Raw genomic sequence first — 18,348 nt, forward strand, 5'->3', positions numbered from 1 at the left:
CAATCAACGCAGGCTCAATGTTGCAATCCACATTTAGATCCCCGCTACCACTATTTGACCCCCTTGGTTGTCATAAAGCCACTGGTCCATTAATTCTCCCAAAATTGAGAGGTCTGTCTCTAACTGCTTGTCGGTATGGTCAAGTGGATTCCAGTAGATGTTAATTATCATTAAAGGGAAAATGCCACCAGATTCCTCAACCCAAAACATGGTGATTAGCATGGTATTTGATATTATCCAATCACCCCTTTTTTCAATCAATTTCCCCTTGCGATAAGCTAACAAAAACCCACCTTTGGGTCTGCCACTATGTCTTTCAGTTGCAAACATGCGTATTGTGTCAAAACCATCCCACAAGAGATTTCCTCTAGCCAAAGTTTCTTGTAGCAGAATAAAATCAAAACAAGCTAGTTCCCCCATTAGTTTCCCATGTTTTACTAATTGTGAGTACCCACAGGAGTTCCAGGTAAGTAAACTCAGGGACCCTGTGGAGCTAAAGTTGGTTTCCTAGTGATTTTAGCTGCATAATTGAATCCCTTAGAGATAGAGCTAGCCATCTCCAATCTTGAATGTCTGTTCCCCTTAAGCATTCTTCAGTCGGGTACTCTATTTGTTTAGATGGAGCTCTCTCGGCTACCCCTGACCTTATCAGATCTTTTCTCTGCTGGAGTGTAGGTTGTGATATCAAAACCTCTCTGCTGGAGTGCCACCCCCTCTTTCATCATTAGAGAGCTCACCAAAGGAGATGGTATAACAAACCAAACATAATCACATCTTTGTCTGTGTATAAAATCAACCAACAAAATATCCGCTGATGTTATTAGACTCAATTCAGGAATCTATGCGAATGAGCACAAAATGTACGGTCTATGGAAGGATAACGGTACACAGTCATCAAACAAATAGCTCATTATCAAGCTAGGGTTCTCAGGATATACTGGCTTCCTAAGATCCAAGTCCTCATTTGATTTACTGCTACATTCATAATCTTCATAGTTAACCCCACTCAACCTTATGTCTTCTTGCTACGTACTCTTATTCTCTATATGCATATTTTCCGCCATTTGGTTTTTTTTCAATCAGCATACTTTCAATTATTCTTTTCACAGCTTCTTCATCTAAGTTTGAAGTCATCTTATTATGATTTTCTCTTTTATTCAAAATATTTTCCTCTGAGTTTTTGTGTCTATTCATCTCAGCAGTTAATTCACACTCCGTCAGCACTTTATTCCCACTATCCAAGACAATATTTGACTTGTTCTTACTGCCTTGCGCCTTATCCTGCAATCCTAACCCAGTGTTAACTGAATGTGGTATAGCCCTTCTTTCAAGTGGTGCTAAGCTCTCTAATGGCAACCCTGGCTGTTGATCCATATTCATTACAAAATGAACTTCATTGCCCTGTGGCTTATCTAAAATACCTGAAAGGGGGTGATTTTGGGAGTCAACTTCTTCAGCCTCGCGACCTCTTAAATCAACAATGTGCAAGTGTTGTGTGTGTGTGAAAGAAAGATCGGAGGAAGCACTACCCCACCTCCAAGGTTAAGCATAGGTATGTTGTTTTCACACATGAACTGCGCCACACATGTTTAGTTCAGTTTCAATTGTGAATTTTATGGTTCACACAACTTTGTGAATAAGAATCACAGATCTCCCGAAGGAGAGCCCTTTTTCATGTAATATGTTTCAGCTCTTCCTCAGCCTTTTTCAAATCAGGGCATATTATATGTTAACATAGGTTCCAATAGTATAGTTTCCGTGTTTCAATCGATTTTCATTCCTTAGGTTTCCTGGGTTAGAATCCCAACTATAAAGTGCAGCTTTTTGTCTCCGCGCCGGCTTAGAATCTGAGATTGTAAAATGACGCGCAGAGACGAAAACCCACACTTTATAGTGGGATTCTAACCCTGATTTGAAAAAGGCTCAGGAGGAGCCGAAACATATGTCAGACACACAGACACATACACTGAAAAAAGTTGACATTCAAGAGTTAAACTAGAAGACCACAAACTAACTGTAGTCATTGGAATCACTGCAAATGTTTTTTTTCATCTCGTACACACTATGGGCCTCATTACAAGTTTTGCGGTATTCGCAGGGAAATCCAACAGAATACCACCAAGCAGTATTACCCTTACCACCACTTGGTCCTGTGGGTTTACCACAGGATTCCAAGTGGTTGTAGGCTGTGCAAATTGATTTTTGGCAGTATTACCACTGGCGTAATAACGCAGATTTTTGGAGGTAAAGTGGGGGAGCTATCTGCTACACTTTACCTCCAAAAATGTGCGGTGTTCTCACCCGGTAATTCTACTGGTGGCAGTTTGGCAATGCAGGATAAATGCAGGTAACAGAGTTACTTCTACTTTTTTTCAGCACTGCCAAACTCCTAATGAAGCCCAGTCTGTTGCTTCAGGTTGAATTTATCTTATTACCAATTGGTTCCCAAATTGCTGCTTTCAGTGCTGTGGCCTTGAGTATCAGACAACACTCAGCCCTGCAATATATCACTTCATCCAACAGCACTTCTAATGCCTGGTACCTGATTTGTTTCTTCCTTTTGCAGCAAGTGACAGCCATTGCCATACGTCTGCTGTATCCCACGGGGGCAATTGCGAGTAAAATACCAAATTTGGAGTAAAATAGTACCAATACAATTGGGTAATAAGAACACTTTCAAATTAGACCTGCAAAGCCCATTAACATATGTTTTACATGACATCATGTGTTGACATCCATGTTGCAATCAGAATCGAGGTTCAATAAAGAGGTCCTAAAGTGGTGCAATGTTTCTTGTACATGTAGGGAAGCAAATGGAATTTTTATGCCAACACCAGAATTGGGCTCTGAATGTTTTTGCATTTCAATATGCGTTTACGCCAGTGCTTTAAGTGGCCTACAGACTCGAGCCGTAGCTGGGGGTCAGTGCCGCAATTAGGAGGCAACACTTACCTGACCTGAATGCTGCCTGTTAGGCCACGCCCCCGTAAGAGCCCCAGCTCGATTTTGCAAAAGGGCATGGGACGTGGCCTAACAATCACCCTTCAGGTCAGGTAAGTGTTTCCTTGGTATTACCCAAATTGAGCTCTTACAATTGACCTTTTCTCCTAATTGACCTAATTATAGTGGTCCTAATTGACCTTCTGCACAATTGACATTTATATTATTTTAGTTATTTTATATATGTATTGGGTTGGTTTTGGATTATAAATAATATAAGTGGATTGGATGGGAGGATGCAGGGGGTTTTGGATTGGGTGGGGGATTGCGTTTCCCCGCATATATGTCCTAATTGACCTTTTAAATTAGGTCAGTTCTCCCGAGGCCAATTGTGAAAAGGTCAATTGGTATAAATCAGTTTCCTTGCCTTTTTATTGCAGAGCTGACCCCCCTGCCTGGCATCCCTTTCACTGGATATGCAGGGGATCATCACGCTATCAGTAAGGGTGATGATCCCTGCATCTCTAAGCAATGGTGTGCCTGGCAGGGGTTTGGAGACACAATGAAAAGCTAGGTGTTTTTGTTGTTGTATAGCCTGAAGTTCTCCGTTGCATGCGACAGATTCAGCTTTTACAAAAAAAATCCTCGCTTTTTAATTGGGTCGCCGACCCCCTGTCAAACACCCCTTTCATTAGAGATGAAGGGATGTTGGTGACACAATGACAAGGCAAGGCTTTTTTTCTAAACAACACCATTTTCGGTGCCTGCTGAGCCTCTGCACCGGCTAGCCCCAGCCCACTTAAAGCACTGGTTTACACCAAACGTTCTGTTGAGCCATAAGTGACATTGTTCAGGTCCTAACCCCCTTTCGCTGTCGGAGAGTTATCAGCGGAAGAGGCAGCACCAGATGATATTGTGGAAATACTTGTGTACATGCGCGTTATAAATGCCATATCATATCATATAAAGTGCCGGCAGGGGAGCCAGTGGGAGAGCCAGTTACCGGGCTGCAGTGGGGTGCTGCTTCCTTGTGGGCCAGGATGGTGCTGAGTGAGGAGTAGTTGACCCTTTCTATCCCTCTATTCTCCATGCTGGGCTTTGGGGCTCTTCAGCGCCGGGAGGTTTTGCTGGGTAGGAGTGTCCAGTGTACAGTGCTGTGCCTGGCAGTGGCAAGGCAGGGGGTCCTGCGGTGTTGAAGATGTCTTGTGTTCCTGTAAAGGCTGCCACCAGGCCTGAAGCCTTTGCCCAAAGTCCCAGTGGAGGCACAATCTGATGCACCCTGCTGCGTGGGTGTTGTGGCGGGAGGCTGGGTGGGAGAGGGTGTCTGTGAAGGCGTCTGTGCAGTTGATCTGCAGGAGTATTTTCTGTCCCATACCAGCCTGATGACATTGTCACCCCACAAAGGGAGACACCCGCTTTTGACTGAGAGATCAGTCTCTGGAGTTGTCTTTTTTGCTTTTCGCTGGTCTTTGAAACTTGTACATTTCTTGTAGAACTGCTTTTCTATCCATATTGGCATTTATGTTTTGGGGGGTCGCCTGAATTGTCTTGCGTGTTGCATTTTGTTGCTTGATTTTTATTACCATCTTATGGACCATCTAACATTTCACCAAAATGCCAGTGGTAGAGGAAGTGACATCACATGACCCTTGACCTCTGATGACATCACAGGGTGTGATGCCATGTAACCCCCAAATGATATCATGTGAAGCGATAGAAAAGTGACCTTTGACCCCTTTAATGAGTCTAGCCATTATTGTATAGAATTCCACAAAGACACATTTTTTGTTATTCCTATTCTTTCTTATTTAGGGTTACTGCTCAAAGCGTTACACTTCTGGAACCCCCTGTCTTTTTTAAGAAGCCTCCACATAAGTTACAGCCACTTCAGAAACGAAGGGCCACATGGCACTGACCACAGGCCAGGAGCATCAATATAAAAAAAGATGAGTTTTTTTCCCCTTTTTTAGGGGTAGTGAGGGAGACCACAGGGGTAGCAAGGGAACCCCCTGGTGACCCCCAAATGACGTCCCTACCATCTAATCATTCTACTCCTGTTTTGATATTCTTTTGCTCTTTTTTCTCTCTGTTCTGGTTCTGTGTATTGCTTTTCATCATATCATTATTTTTACCATTTCATTAGTTTTGTAAATTGCTTTTGCATAAAGTTCTACAGAAGGAAATAAAACAGGCTTTGGTGCCTTGGATTGTTTGGTGTGTTGTGCTTGTTTCCACCACAGAGACCGCATGATAGCAAAATAACGCCCATCTAAAAAAGACTAATGAACAAAGTTGCTTTTGGAACCAATTTTAAAGGTGGCCTTTGTCACATGTTAGTTGCATTCTGTGGTACTACTTCTCTACTGTACCCTGTGATTCCATAAATGGCAATGTGCATTTCCACAAGGAAGCACGATCCACTAACCTCTTTCTAAAGACATTCTGACAGTGCTTAATTTGTGGGGGTGTTTGCCAGGCCTCAGCCCTGGCACTTATTTTTGAGCCCTGGCACTTATTGTCTCAGACTCTGATTGATTATGAAGAAATGATCGCTGGAGCATCCATCAACCCCAATGAACAAGTGCAAGCTCTAGTTTAACACCACACGTGTCAACATTGTGGGGAGCAGCTGTGGGTTTTAGCAGCAATGATGGGGAACTCCCTACCCTCAGTGTCATACGCGTGCTAGAAAGTATTTGGGCTCTAACACTTATTTTCTTATAAATTAAGTACTGCATTCTGACCATAATATCTCCTCACACATGGACTGCCAGCTTTGAACATATCCAGAGATGTAAGCTGATTCATAACAAACCACCCTACACATTTGGTCTGCAACATGCGTTCACCTTTCACACACTCTTTTCTTGACTCATCCACTCTTGGCCTCCTGTTTTAGCAGTTGCTGGATTACTATTCCAGGGTTAAACCTTGGAAAACTGTAAAGATAATCTAGGATGTAAAAGCTAACACAGTTTCACTGGGCGGGTTGCGCACTTGTCAAGACCATCGCACAACCAAACATCATGTATTATTAGCTACCTATGGATCTTTGCTTAGTTCCGAATATGTTTAAACAATATTTCATTTCCACAATCCAGAGTTATGGTCCAATTTAATGACCCACACGGATTCAAACTATCACAAACATGAATTTTCCATAATACATCACCCCCTCCCATTGACTGCTGCTCGTGCACCCTTTTCCCAATCCTCTTTCCATATCCCTTCTCTTTTTCCTCAGCAGACACCTCAGATGGGGACACAATATGTCAACTCCCAGACACTCCAGGCACACTGAGATCGCTATGGGGGTGATTTGGCACAGTATAAATACAGATGAACATAACATAACATAACACAACAGCACCCAAAACTAGTTTTGTTTGAATGAAACACACACACATACCAACCATTATATTCAGAAACTTCCCAGACAAACGATAATTCATTGGGCATTGAAAGTTATTAAATCACCTACCACAGTAATTTGCATAAAAAGCACAATTTGCCAAGGATGGTTGACTGTTTACGATGGCTAGGACGTTCCCCACCACCTTTCAGCCACCACTGCAGAAAGATTTGGGCCACATTCTGAGTGTGGCGGTACAGAAATAAGGGTGCCAGTCACACCGTACTGGCACCCTATCGGCATCCCCACACTCCACCTCTGCCTTCCTAGGCCATTGCGCCCAGCAGATGTGACCTGCCGGGCACAAAGGACCTGATAAGCGGGGTTGTCACAGAAGCACCGGCACCGTTAGCAACAGTGCCGGTGCTTCCGTGTCCCCATTCCCATGGAGTCCTGTGGGAATCCACGGGAATGAGGATATGCACTTTTGGCCGCCTAATATCTCAGGTCGCCAGGACTTGCAATATCCCAGTAGCATTGCGATATCAGGAGGCGGAACAGTGTTACGAGTTTGGTGGTAAACCGCTGGTGAAACCAGCGTCCCACAACCTCCTTCCCTCATGGATGTTGTCCATCTAGACAATAGATATGCAACGAGGGTGGCTGCTGGAGCCAAGCCCAGCACACAGGTGCAGCACAGAGGCCTGTCCTCGGCTTGGGGAGAATTGGCTCTGGAAGGTGAGGACAGATTTCATCCTACAGGAACTAAAACTGAAGCGTCTCTGGGACACTGATGGACCATGACCATTCCCCTTCCTGTCCTTCACACAGATTGGAAGACAGTGAAACAAGTAGAAATGGAAGATGACAGCAGCAGCAGATATGAAGAGAAAGAAGAATGAAGACCAGTACGAATACGAGCGGGAAAGTAAAGAAAGGAAAGAAAACCATATTGTGACGTCAAACTAGATAGATGAGAGATCCATATATATGATGGTGGGTTCAGCATCCGATTTTACGCTCATGTCCAAAGAACTGTATGTAGAATTATGAAAAGAAAGAGAACATGATGAAGAAAACAAAATTCAAGCAGGGAGCATATGGAGGAAAGGCAGGGGCGGACTGGGAACCAAAAGTGGCACTGGAAATGTTTTCAAAGGGGCCCTATATTATCCCAGAACATTTTGCGAGCAAGAGTAATACCTCTAAGTAGGGTTTGCAGTGTTCTCCACCCAAGAAAATTTGGAAATAATTGTCAAAATAATTAATTTTAAAGTACATTCGTGCCCATGCAGGGTTTAAGAAGAAGTTAACTATTAAATGAAGACTGACATTTTTTTTACAATGAAGAATAACATACTGGAAACTTTATAACAAAGTAGTTGCTTCAGAAATATGTGGAGGATGGGGAGACATTAAAAGAGAAGAGTGGGTTGACTGGGAGAGAGGGTAAAATAAGCAGAAAACCGGGCTATGCACACAGAAGAGGCCCATGTTGTAGAGGCCAACATGGAAATCTCCAGAGTTCCCTCTAGGTCAGTCCACTACTGATGAAAGGAAATACAACTGATGGGATGCAAGAAAAAAGATATCACATTCAAGACAAACTAATGAGAGACAGGTTGTTGTTCAGATGGGCTTTTAATCACCTTAACCCAAACAGGCCCACCACTTAAGAAGTGAGTACATGGTTATACATAATGCAAGTTTATTGTACAATTCTCCGGGGAGTGGTTAGATGATGTGCAGGCCTAAACTAAGTCTCAACAAACCACATCAGTTTACATCTTTTATACCGTTTTGCAACAGTTAAATCAATCCCAAATACTTTATTGCAATACACACCCACCTCTTCCCGATTCCTACATTTTCATTGGCCAGTTTTATCTTAATAGTGATCTTCAGATCTTACTCATAATACACCTCTTCTTAGGATTTGTCTGTAGTAGGTTATGACATCAACACATGGTTAAACATCGCTATTCAAACATAATTCATTGATAGCAATAGCTGGCCTAAGCTGTTTAAACCCTAGCTCTTGATTTGGTCATTGCTCGCATGAATATTTCCCTTCATAAGAGGAAGGCTGGGTGAATGATTTCTCTATATTAGTATGCTATCTCATTCCCTAGGTCACTGTTGCATTGAAACTTTCCATTCTACAAAAACTCCCACTTCATTGCACAATTGAAACTCCTGAATAGCCGTATTTACTTATTTATTTATTTATTTGTATTTTTAAAGCGCACATCAGCCCGAGGGCATCGTGGCGCTGTTACAGAATTAACATCATTGCTGGTTACAGAGTAAGGTTACAGAGTAAGGTTTAGTGGTTACATGGAGGTTTGCATTTCAGGAGCATATTTAGGTTACATTGGATTACATTACAGATATGATGTGTTACAGTACAGTTTAGGGTGGGAATGGTTACATAGGATTACATTATAGACTTGTTGCGTTCCATTACAGATAAGGTGGCTTACCTCGTGTTTTACTACTGACCAAAATAAATAACGCTCCTTCTGTCACACTCTCAGGCATCAGGAGATTACATCTACTATCTACGATACATAACAGACCATACAAACTCATGGCTATTTTCTACTGCTCCACTGACTGTGTAGGTTGAAGTTACTCATTCCCCTGCCTCCTGAAAACCTGGCAAAAGTTAGTTTAATAGTCAAATTGCATTTTGCAAAAGCAGTCCAAACTACTGTGTTCCTGATTAATTTGTGAGATTTTATTTATTTATTTTTTTGGAATGTATAAGGCACTTATACACCAAGACAGTGTTTCAAAGCACCACTAGGCAAATTGAGGGAACAAGGGAGCAAATAGACAAGGAAAATGACAATAAATAAATTGAAACAAACAGCAGTCCTACTTGGCCTTGTGACATTTCGGAGCGTGCGAGTGCATTGAAAAGAAAAAGGGGTGTAGTGGGGGTAAGTGCTATCAGGGATCTCGAGGGGAGCAAGTGCCAGAGGTGCCTGTTGGGGAAGCAACAGGTAAGTTCAAGGGTGGAGACGTCCCATGTGAGAAGGGAAGACTACTGCCCAATAGGTAGGTGCGGGCTGGAGGCAAAACACCAGATAGGCAGTGGTTTCCACATCTTAATGCAGGGGGGTGAGGTGGTGATTGGGAAAAAGGCCAGGTCCCTTATGGGTACTCGAGGGACCAGGCCACCAATCTCAGCGACAGAGGGATGGTTATCTCAGGAGTGGGAGAGGGGCTGCTCTTCAGGGATCATTAGGATGGGCACATGAAGGGTAGAGAAAATGCACACACCTCGCCAGGCTGGAGGGAACTGCCTGTATGCATTCTGTCACAGGTCCAAATATTATTGAGAAGAGCAGCTGTACCTCTAGCCAGATCTGTGAGGTGAAGCATGCAACTGCAGTCCCCATTTGTGCCATAGCCCTTAAAACACAAAGAAAACATGGTTAAGTGTCTGTATTCTAACAGGTTTTTCTGTCTCTTTGAGCAACATCAGATACTGCAAATTATTTCTCCATACTGTTCCAAATTCTTTGTTTATTTGTGCCACCCCTTTTTCTGAGAATTCCCTCATTCCTCCAGCTCTTCACTGCTTGTTCCCCTCAATTCATATAAAAAATAGCTCCTTCCAAGGTCAATTGGGCTCTTTGAATACACCTGATATTTTTGAGTTCTTGCACGCTCGGCAATTGAACAATCATTGTCACTTGGTATGATTGATGCCATAATTGACTGCCCTTTAAACTGCCCTTGAACACTGCACAGGGCTAGGTGCACTAGACATAGCTCATCTTCTACCTCTAACTCACTTGGGATAAATACCCTAAGAATGCCAGAATCATGGGGGATGAGAGGGCAGATGTAGCAATATCCCACAGATCTCTCTCCCCACCTTCATCATATGGCTATGCCATATGTTATCCACTGCAAAACCATGTGAATTCATTGTAGGTTCTAATTTGTCATCATCATTATCAAAAAGATTATTATCGACATTTCTCTTCACCTTTAACATTTTCTCCTCAGACTTAATAAAACTAGACAATTTTAAATGTCCCCTTTTTATATTAGTTGTAATCCTCAGACCTGCTTATCCAAGGACCAAGAAAACCACAAAAACATTAATGTTTACACCATTTACAATTGTAAACATTCTTTTCCCTATACAAAAAAATATTTCAATTCCAGATCTCTTGCACACCGCCCCTTTATACTGAAATGAACGGTGAATCCTTAGGGCGCACTAAACTTCTCTGACTGCTCCTGTGCAGGTGGATGACTGCTGGTTCCCTTCAAGTATCCCTTCGGTGGATCCAACACTCGTTGCCCACCACCTTCACCGCAGTCAGAGTCGCGTCGATTACTCTATGCGCTCCATGGAAACGCTGCTTGTTCCAGTGAATATAGATGAGGTCCCCGGGGAGAAGCTGTTTCTTGTTCTGATTGTCGGTGGTCCTGCCACTTTCTCCTGTTGTCTGTTCGCTATGTGAAAAATCGAGGAGGAAGAGATGTTTTTTACAAATAGACTGTACTGGGATGAGCTGACCAATGGCCACTAATTACCAATTTAATAGCTGCACGCCTTTAAATTTACCTCTGGTTCAGTTTGCTGCCTTCGGTTTTAAGTTGTACAAGGCCCGTACTGCAGGTTGACCTCCTGTGGAATTACCAGCAGCAAAGAGTGACCTGGCCATTTTTTAAGTACCACAGTTGATCGATGGGTCTTTGACACATAGAGACTCTGCATTTTCAGCCAAAGATAGAGCTTCAATATAGTATGTTGCCACTCAAACACATCAGAGAAAACAACAACACATAAGTGATCTAAAATCAAGAATGTGTTTTTTGTCCTCATGAGGGCCCTGATAGGAGACTTCCTTTAAGTCAGGCCCGAAACGTGAGTCGACACGACAACAGTTTAAAATTCCCTCAGGAATGTGATTGTGTTTTCTTACATTGCATAAAAATATGTGGCGATTTAATATATTAGAATTACTTATAATATATGCCAACAGTATATTACATAATTGATGCAATTGGTTGAGGACGACGATTATCGTTGAGCATCAAGGGTCTAAAGGTAGACCTGCGAGTTTTGTCAAACATATGGTTATTACTGGTTTTCTGCACAAGTATGCATGGGTTGTTTGAACGGGGATGAAAGTGATTAATAGGAGTGTGTTTGTATAAGAGATCACGGTACGGTGTGGTGTTTTTACACAATTAAATTGTATTAATCCAGGTTTTAGGTGTATCTGTTTCACCAAGGTTTTAAAGCAATGTCAATGAGTGATTGGCATTGTTGGATTACTGGTCTTGTGATGATGATGCTGTTTATAAAAGAAAAAGAAAATAAAAAACAAATAATCAATAAACAAATAATTTATGACAATTCTTAGTCTTTGAAATCAATTTTCTAGAAGGTATTGTATTCAATGTACTCATAAATAATATAAATGCAAAGAGAGTCAGCACATGTCTAGCGACAATTGTACCTTTTGTATTGTCTGTTGGTGAAAAGACACAACCTGTGAAGATATAATCTTTTATTTAATGCCCCAAGGTAATCCCTAAACTCGTCTCCTAGGACTGCTGCAGTCTTGTGTGTGTCTGATGTCATATGTGTAGGTGAGAGGGGTGCATGTAGCCTACGCCCAGCCACAATTTCGAGAGGGCTCAAGTGGTGGTCCCTCTCTGGCTGATTTCATAAAAAAACAGGGCTAGTGGGAGGCATATATATCATGATTTTTTGTTAACTCTGCACATATTTGGACTAAACAGGCCTTAAGACCCCATTAAGCCTCTCCGCAAACCTGTTGGCCTGCAGGCGATACACTGAGCACAACCTATGCTTTATTCCTAGAAGGAAAGTGATTTCTGCAACCACAGCATTAAAGAAGTGGGTTCCGTTGTTGGATTTTAGGACCTCACAAATTAACCATCTTGGAAATACCCCTCTCACCAGGAATCTTGTTGCCAATTTAGGATCAGGATGTATGCATAGACCAACCTCAAACCACTGGGAGAATGGACAAGCCATGACAATTAGATATCTGAAGTTACTGCACCTCGTTATCATGTCCACAAAATCATTGTGGAGCTCCTTGAATGGACCAAAGGGCCTGGGCAAGACCCCCATCACCGACCTCATGGTATTTCTGGGATTCAACTCCTTGAACACTATACAATTCCCTATAAATCTACTTACCTGTGCTTGTAAATTAGGGAGAAGCCAGTCCTCCCAGAGCTCTGTTGCAATTTGTCATTTAGAAGTATGCAACGGGTAATGTAGTTGCTCTAGAGCCAAAAGAAGCAGCTCTAAAGGCATTAATACCTTCCCAGTCACCTCCTGTCTCCAAAGCAAATCATCTGTGGGTGAGAGAACACAAGCTCTCTTTTTCTAGAGCTCCTGCTGTTCTCTTGGGGCTTTACCTTGCATTTATATTATCTGGAGCCCCGGGACTACGTTGTGCGGTGCTGGTAAATGTACCTGTTGGGACACAGTTTCCATTTTCTAGGAATCTGTGAAAAAGAAAATACACTGCTTCCTTTGCTGCCTTGTCTGCAGCATCATGTCTGAGAGTTATTGAATTAGTGTGGTTAGTATGGGCAGCGCACTTTACTAGTCCTATCTGTGCTGGGAAGGTTATGGCTTCAATTAGCTGGGATAGCAGCGCTGACTTCATAAACCCTCTTCTCTGCCATCTTGATAACACAGAATGGATGTTTGAGGTGACATAGCCGGTGTCAGAATAAATAGTGACTGACTTCTCCTTACTCATTTCTAGCACCTCTATGAGCCACCAGTTCTGCTGCTTGTGCAGAGTAATGAGAAGGCAACCATCTCTTCAGTCTGACATGATATTCCCCATCCACAAGATCCAAGACAGCTGCACCTGTATGCCTCTAGCCCGTCTCCTGGTTGTTGATCGAAGACCCATCAATAAAAATCACCTCACCTCCATCCAGGGAATCCTCTTTCCCATTCACCCTCTCCTCCTCTTCTCACTCATATGTGGCACAATCATGACCAATATCCTCAGGCTGCACTGGCTCTGCTACAAATGTCATGGGGTTTACTAGGTGACATTGCACAGGATGAATTGATGCATTTCACAAAATGACTTCATACTTTGACACTGTCTGCGTCATCAACGTGGATTTAGACTTTTCTAGAATCGCAAGAATTGCATGCTCCATGTACAATGTCACAGGGCAACCCGTAGTGATGGTTGAAGACATTTGAATTGCAAAAGCAGCTGCATCACTGGGTCTAGGAGTCCACCATAATACACAAAAGATTGATGGCCTAGCTATGTTTGCTGGGTCAGGACCACTGCCATCACTTGCCTATTTGAATGGTAAAACAAAAAGAATAGCTTCTTGTAATTTGGGGTAGCCAGGACCAGAGCATTGCTGATTGCAACCTTGAGTCCCCATTTTTTCAGACCACTTTATTGGACCTTTCACCATCAGTGCTTCCTTTAGTCCCTGCAGTAAGGGCCTCACATAACTAGAGCAATCAAAGATCCATGACCTACAATAGTTACAGAGTCTCTAAAACTGCTACAACCTTTTCACCATGGCTGGCTGAGGTGTATTATGAACTACAGTAGCTCCTTACGGCATTGCCATTCTTCCTGCATGCAATATTACTTGCCCCACATATACTAACACTGTCTGACAGGACTGCAATTTTTCTTTGTCCACTTGGTACCCCTTCTCCATGAGCAGGGTGAGGAGTGTAATAGAGTCTCCTCGACACTGCTCCTCTGAAGTGCTGCAGACTGATGGATCGTCCACGTCCTGAATTACAAAAGTGGACACATCTAAATTCACCAAATCTATCTGAACCTCCTTGTTAAAAACACTCAGAGATTCGCATTACCGCTGGGGCAACCTCATGTTCTAGAATCTCTTACCGTGATACGTAAGCACTGTGAGGTGCTGATTATTGGGGTGTATGGGAACAGAGAAAAATGCATCTTTTAAATCAATTACCATGTAGTGGGTCGATCCAGTATGGATGTTACAAATAATGGTGGCATGACAATATTATTAAGGGGGCACAAATCCTGGGCCATCCTTCAACTAGATCTCCTCGCTTTCTTCACAGGTTAGATAGCTGTATTCCATGGGGACACAGAAGGTTGTATTATTCTTTGCTTTAACAATGCCATAATGGTCTCATAAATCCCTTTGTTTGTTTCCTTAGACATGTGGTACTGCCCAACCCGTGGCAATATCGTATCAGGTTTCAATTTTATCCTCAGCACCCCAAACCTCTTTAGTAGCTCCACATCATGAGGCTTGGTGGTCCACAATGGTCTGACACTTTTCCAAAATCCTCCTTTCAAAATGGTGATGTATTTTTAATGATGAGCATGCGCTGTGATACTTCCCTTTGCTTTATCGTTATCTAACAAGGTACCTCAATTTCAAAGACCATCTCTCCTGTGTCTTCAGTGTCTTCAAACAATTGCTTGTCAGACATGTCCCTTAGAGATAAGGTTGGATCGATGCACAGACCTGTGTGCCACTCTCCACCTTCCTCATCTGTGCCTGAGAGAACCAGCCTGTTCTTCTTGATTACTAAGGCCACTAAGATAATTATAACAATGTTGCCTAGTGTTACTTCTTGTGGCACATCAGGCTGAAATAAAAACTCAAATGATACATGCCAGGCCTGATTTCTGATCCCCGGCACCCAACTCAACAAAACCACCACCCCAAAAAGAAACAATGTTGCATGCACAGGCACCCCCCCTAATTGTGCTGTCACTACAATAGGTCTGAAAATGCATGGCTTCCCGGATACAACCCTGCAGTTGAGCATACTAAACTCTCCTCTGTGAAAGCAAATGACATCTGCAACTTGCTCAGGATGTCCCTTCCCAAATGATTCCCTGGGGTTCCGTACAATACAACAAAGTGGCTGATACATTTTGATTGCCAACCTTGATACGAAGATCTTCAGTGTAATGAACCAACAGGACAGCCCCAGAAAATCCCTGTGTGTCCATCATTTTGCCTGACAAGCTGAACTCATCTTCATTGATACAAGCCTTGGTAGACCTTGTGTCCACCATGAGTGAAAACCTTTGGTCACCTACCTGCACAACTATGCAGGGTTCCTCTTCTGGATCGGTGGTAATGGACAGGACTGGACACATCAGAGATCCCTGTGAGTTGTCGTACTCCTGGTACATATTAGCACCTGGGAGAGAAAAAGGATTTGCCCCGAAAACACGAGCTCAAGTGCAGTGTGCAACTGTTCCTTGGGGTAAAGGATTCTTGTCCCATGTGCGCACTGATGCTTATGCTGCATAGTCAGTGGAATCCTGAAGGTCTGTGCAGTCCCATTAGCTGGGCTCTGTTGAACCCATGCCTGCTGTGATTGTTCATGGCCTGGGGCATATGGCAGGGTCGGGGGCCTTCATCTGTTGAGCTCCCATCTTAAGGTACTGTGGCATTCACAAAAATCCTGTGGTACATGATCAACACTAAATCCCATAGAATCCTCCATAACTGTTTTCCACCGGCCCATTACACCGAGGACCCATTCCTCTGAATCCACCAAATTACCCACTTCCCTGTGTAAATTCACCCCTGCCCCTTGGAAACCCTCTCATTAGCCTTGAACTGGGAGCATGCCCATCCACCCAACCCTGCATTATACCCGGTTCACTGTGTGCCTGTTGTCCTGATTGCCCCTACTGTGCCTCCATAGAATTTGTAATTTAATTACTGTCCCTTCTAAACAAATCTTTGCCTCTGCTTTTTTGTGCCTGCTCTTTCTTCTCCTGCAAAAATGCACGATGTGTGCCTGAATTTCCGGCCATCCTTAATCATGCTGGACTTCTATAGGAAGTCCCATCTTCAGCATGAGTTAAAAAATCACCACATTCTTGTCCCATGCTTCTCCCGTTTCTGCCCTCCATATCTCCAAAATGTGTGCAGCAGGATCATCATCCAATTTCATCGGCTTAGCTAAAATTGAATTGATAACAGGTGTATTGGGATACGCAATTCGCAAAGGCCCCTTGTGTGCCTCACCTGTGACCTAAGATTATTAAAACCTGTTCCATCATCAAACTGAACTCCCAGAACCCTGATCTCTTCCACAGCTCGTCTGACCGCTCCCCCCTTAGGGCCATGAATAAGCTCTTCATGTCGCCTATGACCAACATCACACTGACAGTGCATTTCACTAATGCATAAATCCACTTCCTTGCCCCTGCATTGAGCGAAGGGAGTGTCTTCATCAAGTTACTCCGGGCCATGTATGACCACAGGACATAATACACCATTCCCATACCCTTCTGGAGCAATAGAAACTGAGTTATGCCCGTTTTTTCACCCATTTTTTTGCAGCTTCCCCCATCTCTTGCTACAGCCATGCGAGTACCCTGGTGCATCCTATGGCTCCATGGTGTGCCACCTATCACTGCTACTAGAGTGGGAGGTAGGTTGACTATGCCCTGCTCTCCCTGCTTGACATCCCATTCCCCTCCTTTTTCATCATCTACGCCAGCAATACACCCCCTGACCATTCTCCAGCCATGGAAGCATAATCAGCACTACCATAGGGTGCCGTCTCCCATCATCCCTGTGCAGCTCCTGTACCCGTGGCAGCATCCCTGTTCTCCATATCCACCTCAACCGTTCTGATATCCGAGTTGTCCAACAAGAACCTGCCCATGCCTCATCCTTCCTTTTTCTTCATCTCTTATCTGTCTTCTCAGTTCCTTCTGCTCTTCATTTCTTTGCTGCCATAGCAACACTACTCTTCCTCCTCTAGCCTTAGCACGTCCTTCACTTTTTCCCGTTCTTGTAAATCTACAACTCTTTGCAGCCTATCCTCTATCCTAGCAGGAAAATGCCTAACCTATTCTTTCTCTCTCATTTTCTATCCTTCCTCTGATCTTCTGACTACCAGCCTCACTCTTTCTCACTCCCCCACCCATAATCTATCTGCTAACCTAGCAGTCATGGGAGGTATCTCCTTCCCGCTCTCCATTTTCAACCTCTCTATAGCCCTACCCATTGAAGGAGTTACCCTTCCACCTCAAAATCCAAGTTCTTAGAAATCATAACTGATGGAGGTGTTACCTGTGTCCGTCTTGCAACCACTGGAGTATCGGCTGGGGAAAAGGATGGTATGAACTCAGGGTCTGTTTACTCCTTTGTGACCGAAATGGGGCGGTACAGATGGAATTCCTGTAGTCTCCCTTTTCAACCTTCCTCCCACAATTTGAACAATATGGCCCTGCCCGTCTTTTTCATACATCCTAAATAATTCCAAGATGTTTAACCGCTTCTCTAACTATGAGCCCTTGTGCTTTGCAGCTAAAAAGGTAAACAAGTTCTCCAATATCCCCATATCATAGGTTCAACCAATAGGCCAAGAATGTATCATTTTCCCCTTACTCTCCTGTAACCATTCTCTATGATGCTTTAAACTGTTCACTTTATAGCCAGGCAACACATGGCACACATGATTCAATAGTCTCCATACTCCAACCAAAGTTATCAAAAAATTGTTTCACACAACATCTGATACTGAGCTCAGCCCGAAACACAACATTTTTTTACCCTAATACTCCCTTTTTACCCTTACTCAATTCTTTAGTTGTACTTCACACTCATACACTGTACTCATCTGTATAGCAACCACATCACTCAGCTTATTACTTCAATTTTAACTTTAACACAAAAGACAGCATCTTATCAGAAACACTTGCCGGACAATATTTCCGAGATATCCCCACCACTTGAGCATTACTAGTACGATCTTCTCTACTACAAGATTGTCTTTTTCCCTGCACTACTTTGACTAACCAAGAAAATCGATGTGAGGGCTCAATCCGCATGCAAATACAAAAGAATGTCGAGGCCTACTTCAGAAAGGTATCTACAGTTGGACTTACCCTAAGATACCACCTACCTTTAGGTGAGTACTCCAGCCAACCAGAAAAGCAAACTAAATGGTATCAGAACAAGTCTCACACTGGGCGTGTGGGGTAAGATACCCCCTCACACCTCTAAAACAGCAAACT

The sequence above is a fragment of the Ambystoma mexicanum genome, chromosome 7p, assembly GCF_040938575.1.
Source record: "Ambystoma mexicanum isolate Mex_15411 chromosome 7p, UKY_AmexF1_1, whole genome shotgun sequence".
Lineage (NCBI taxonomy): Eukaryota > Metazoa > Chordata > Amphibia > Caudata > Ambystomatidae > Ambystoma > Ambystoma mexicanum.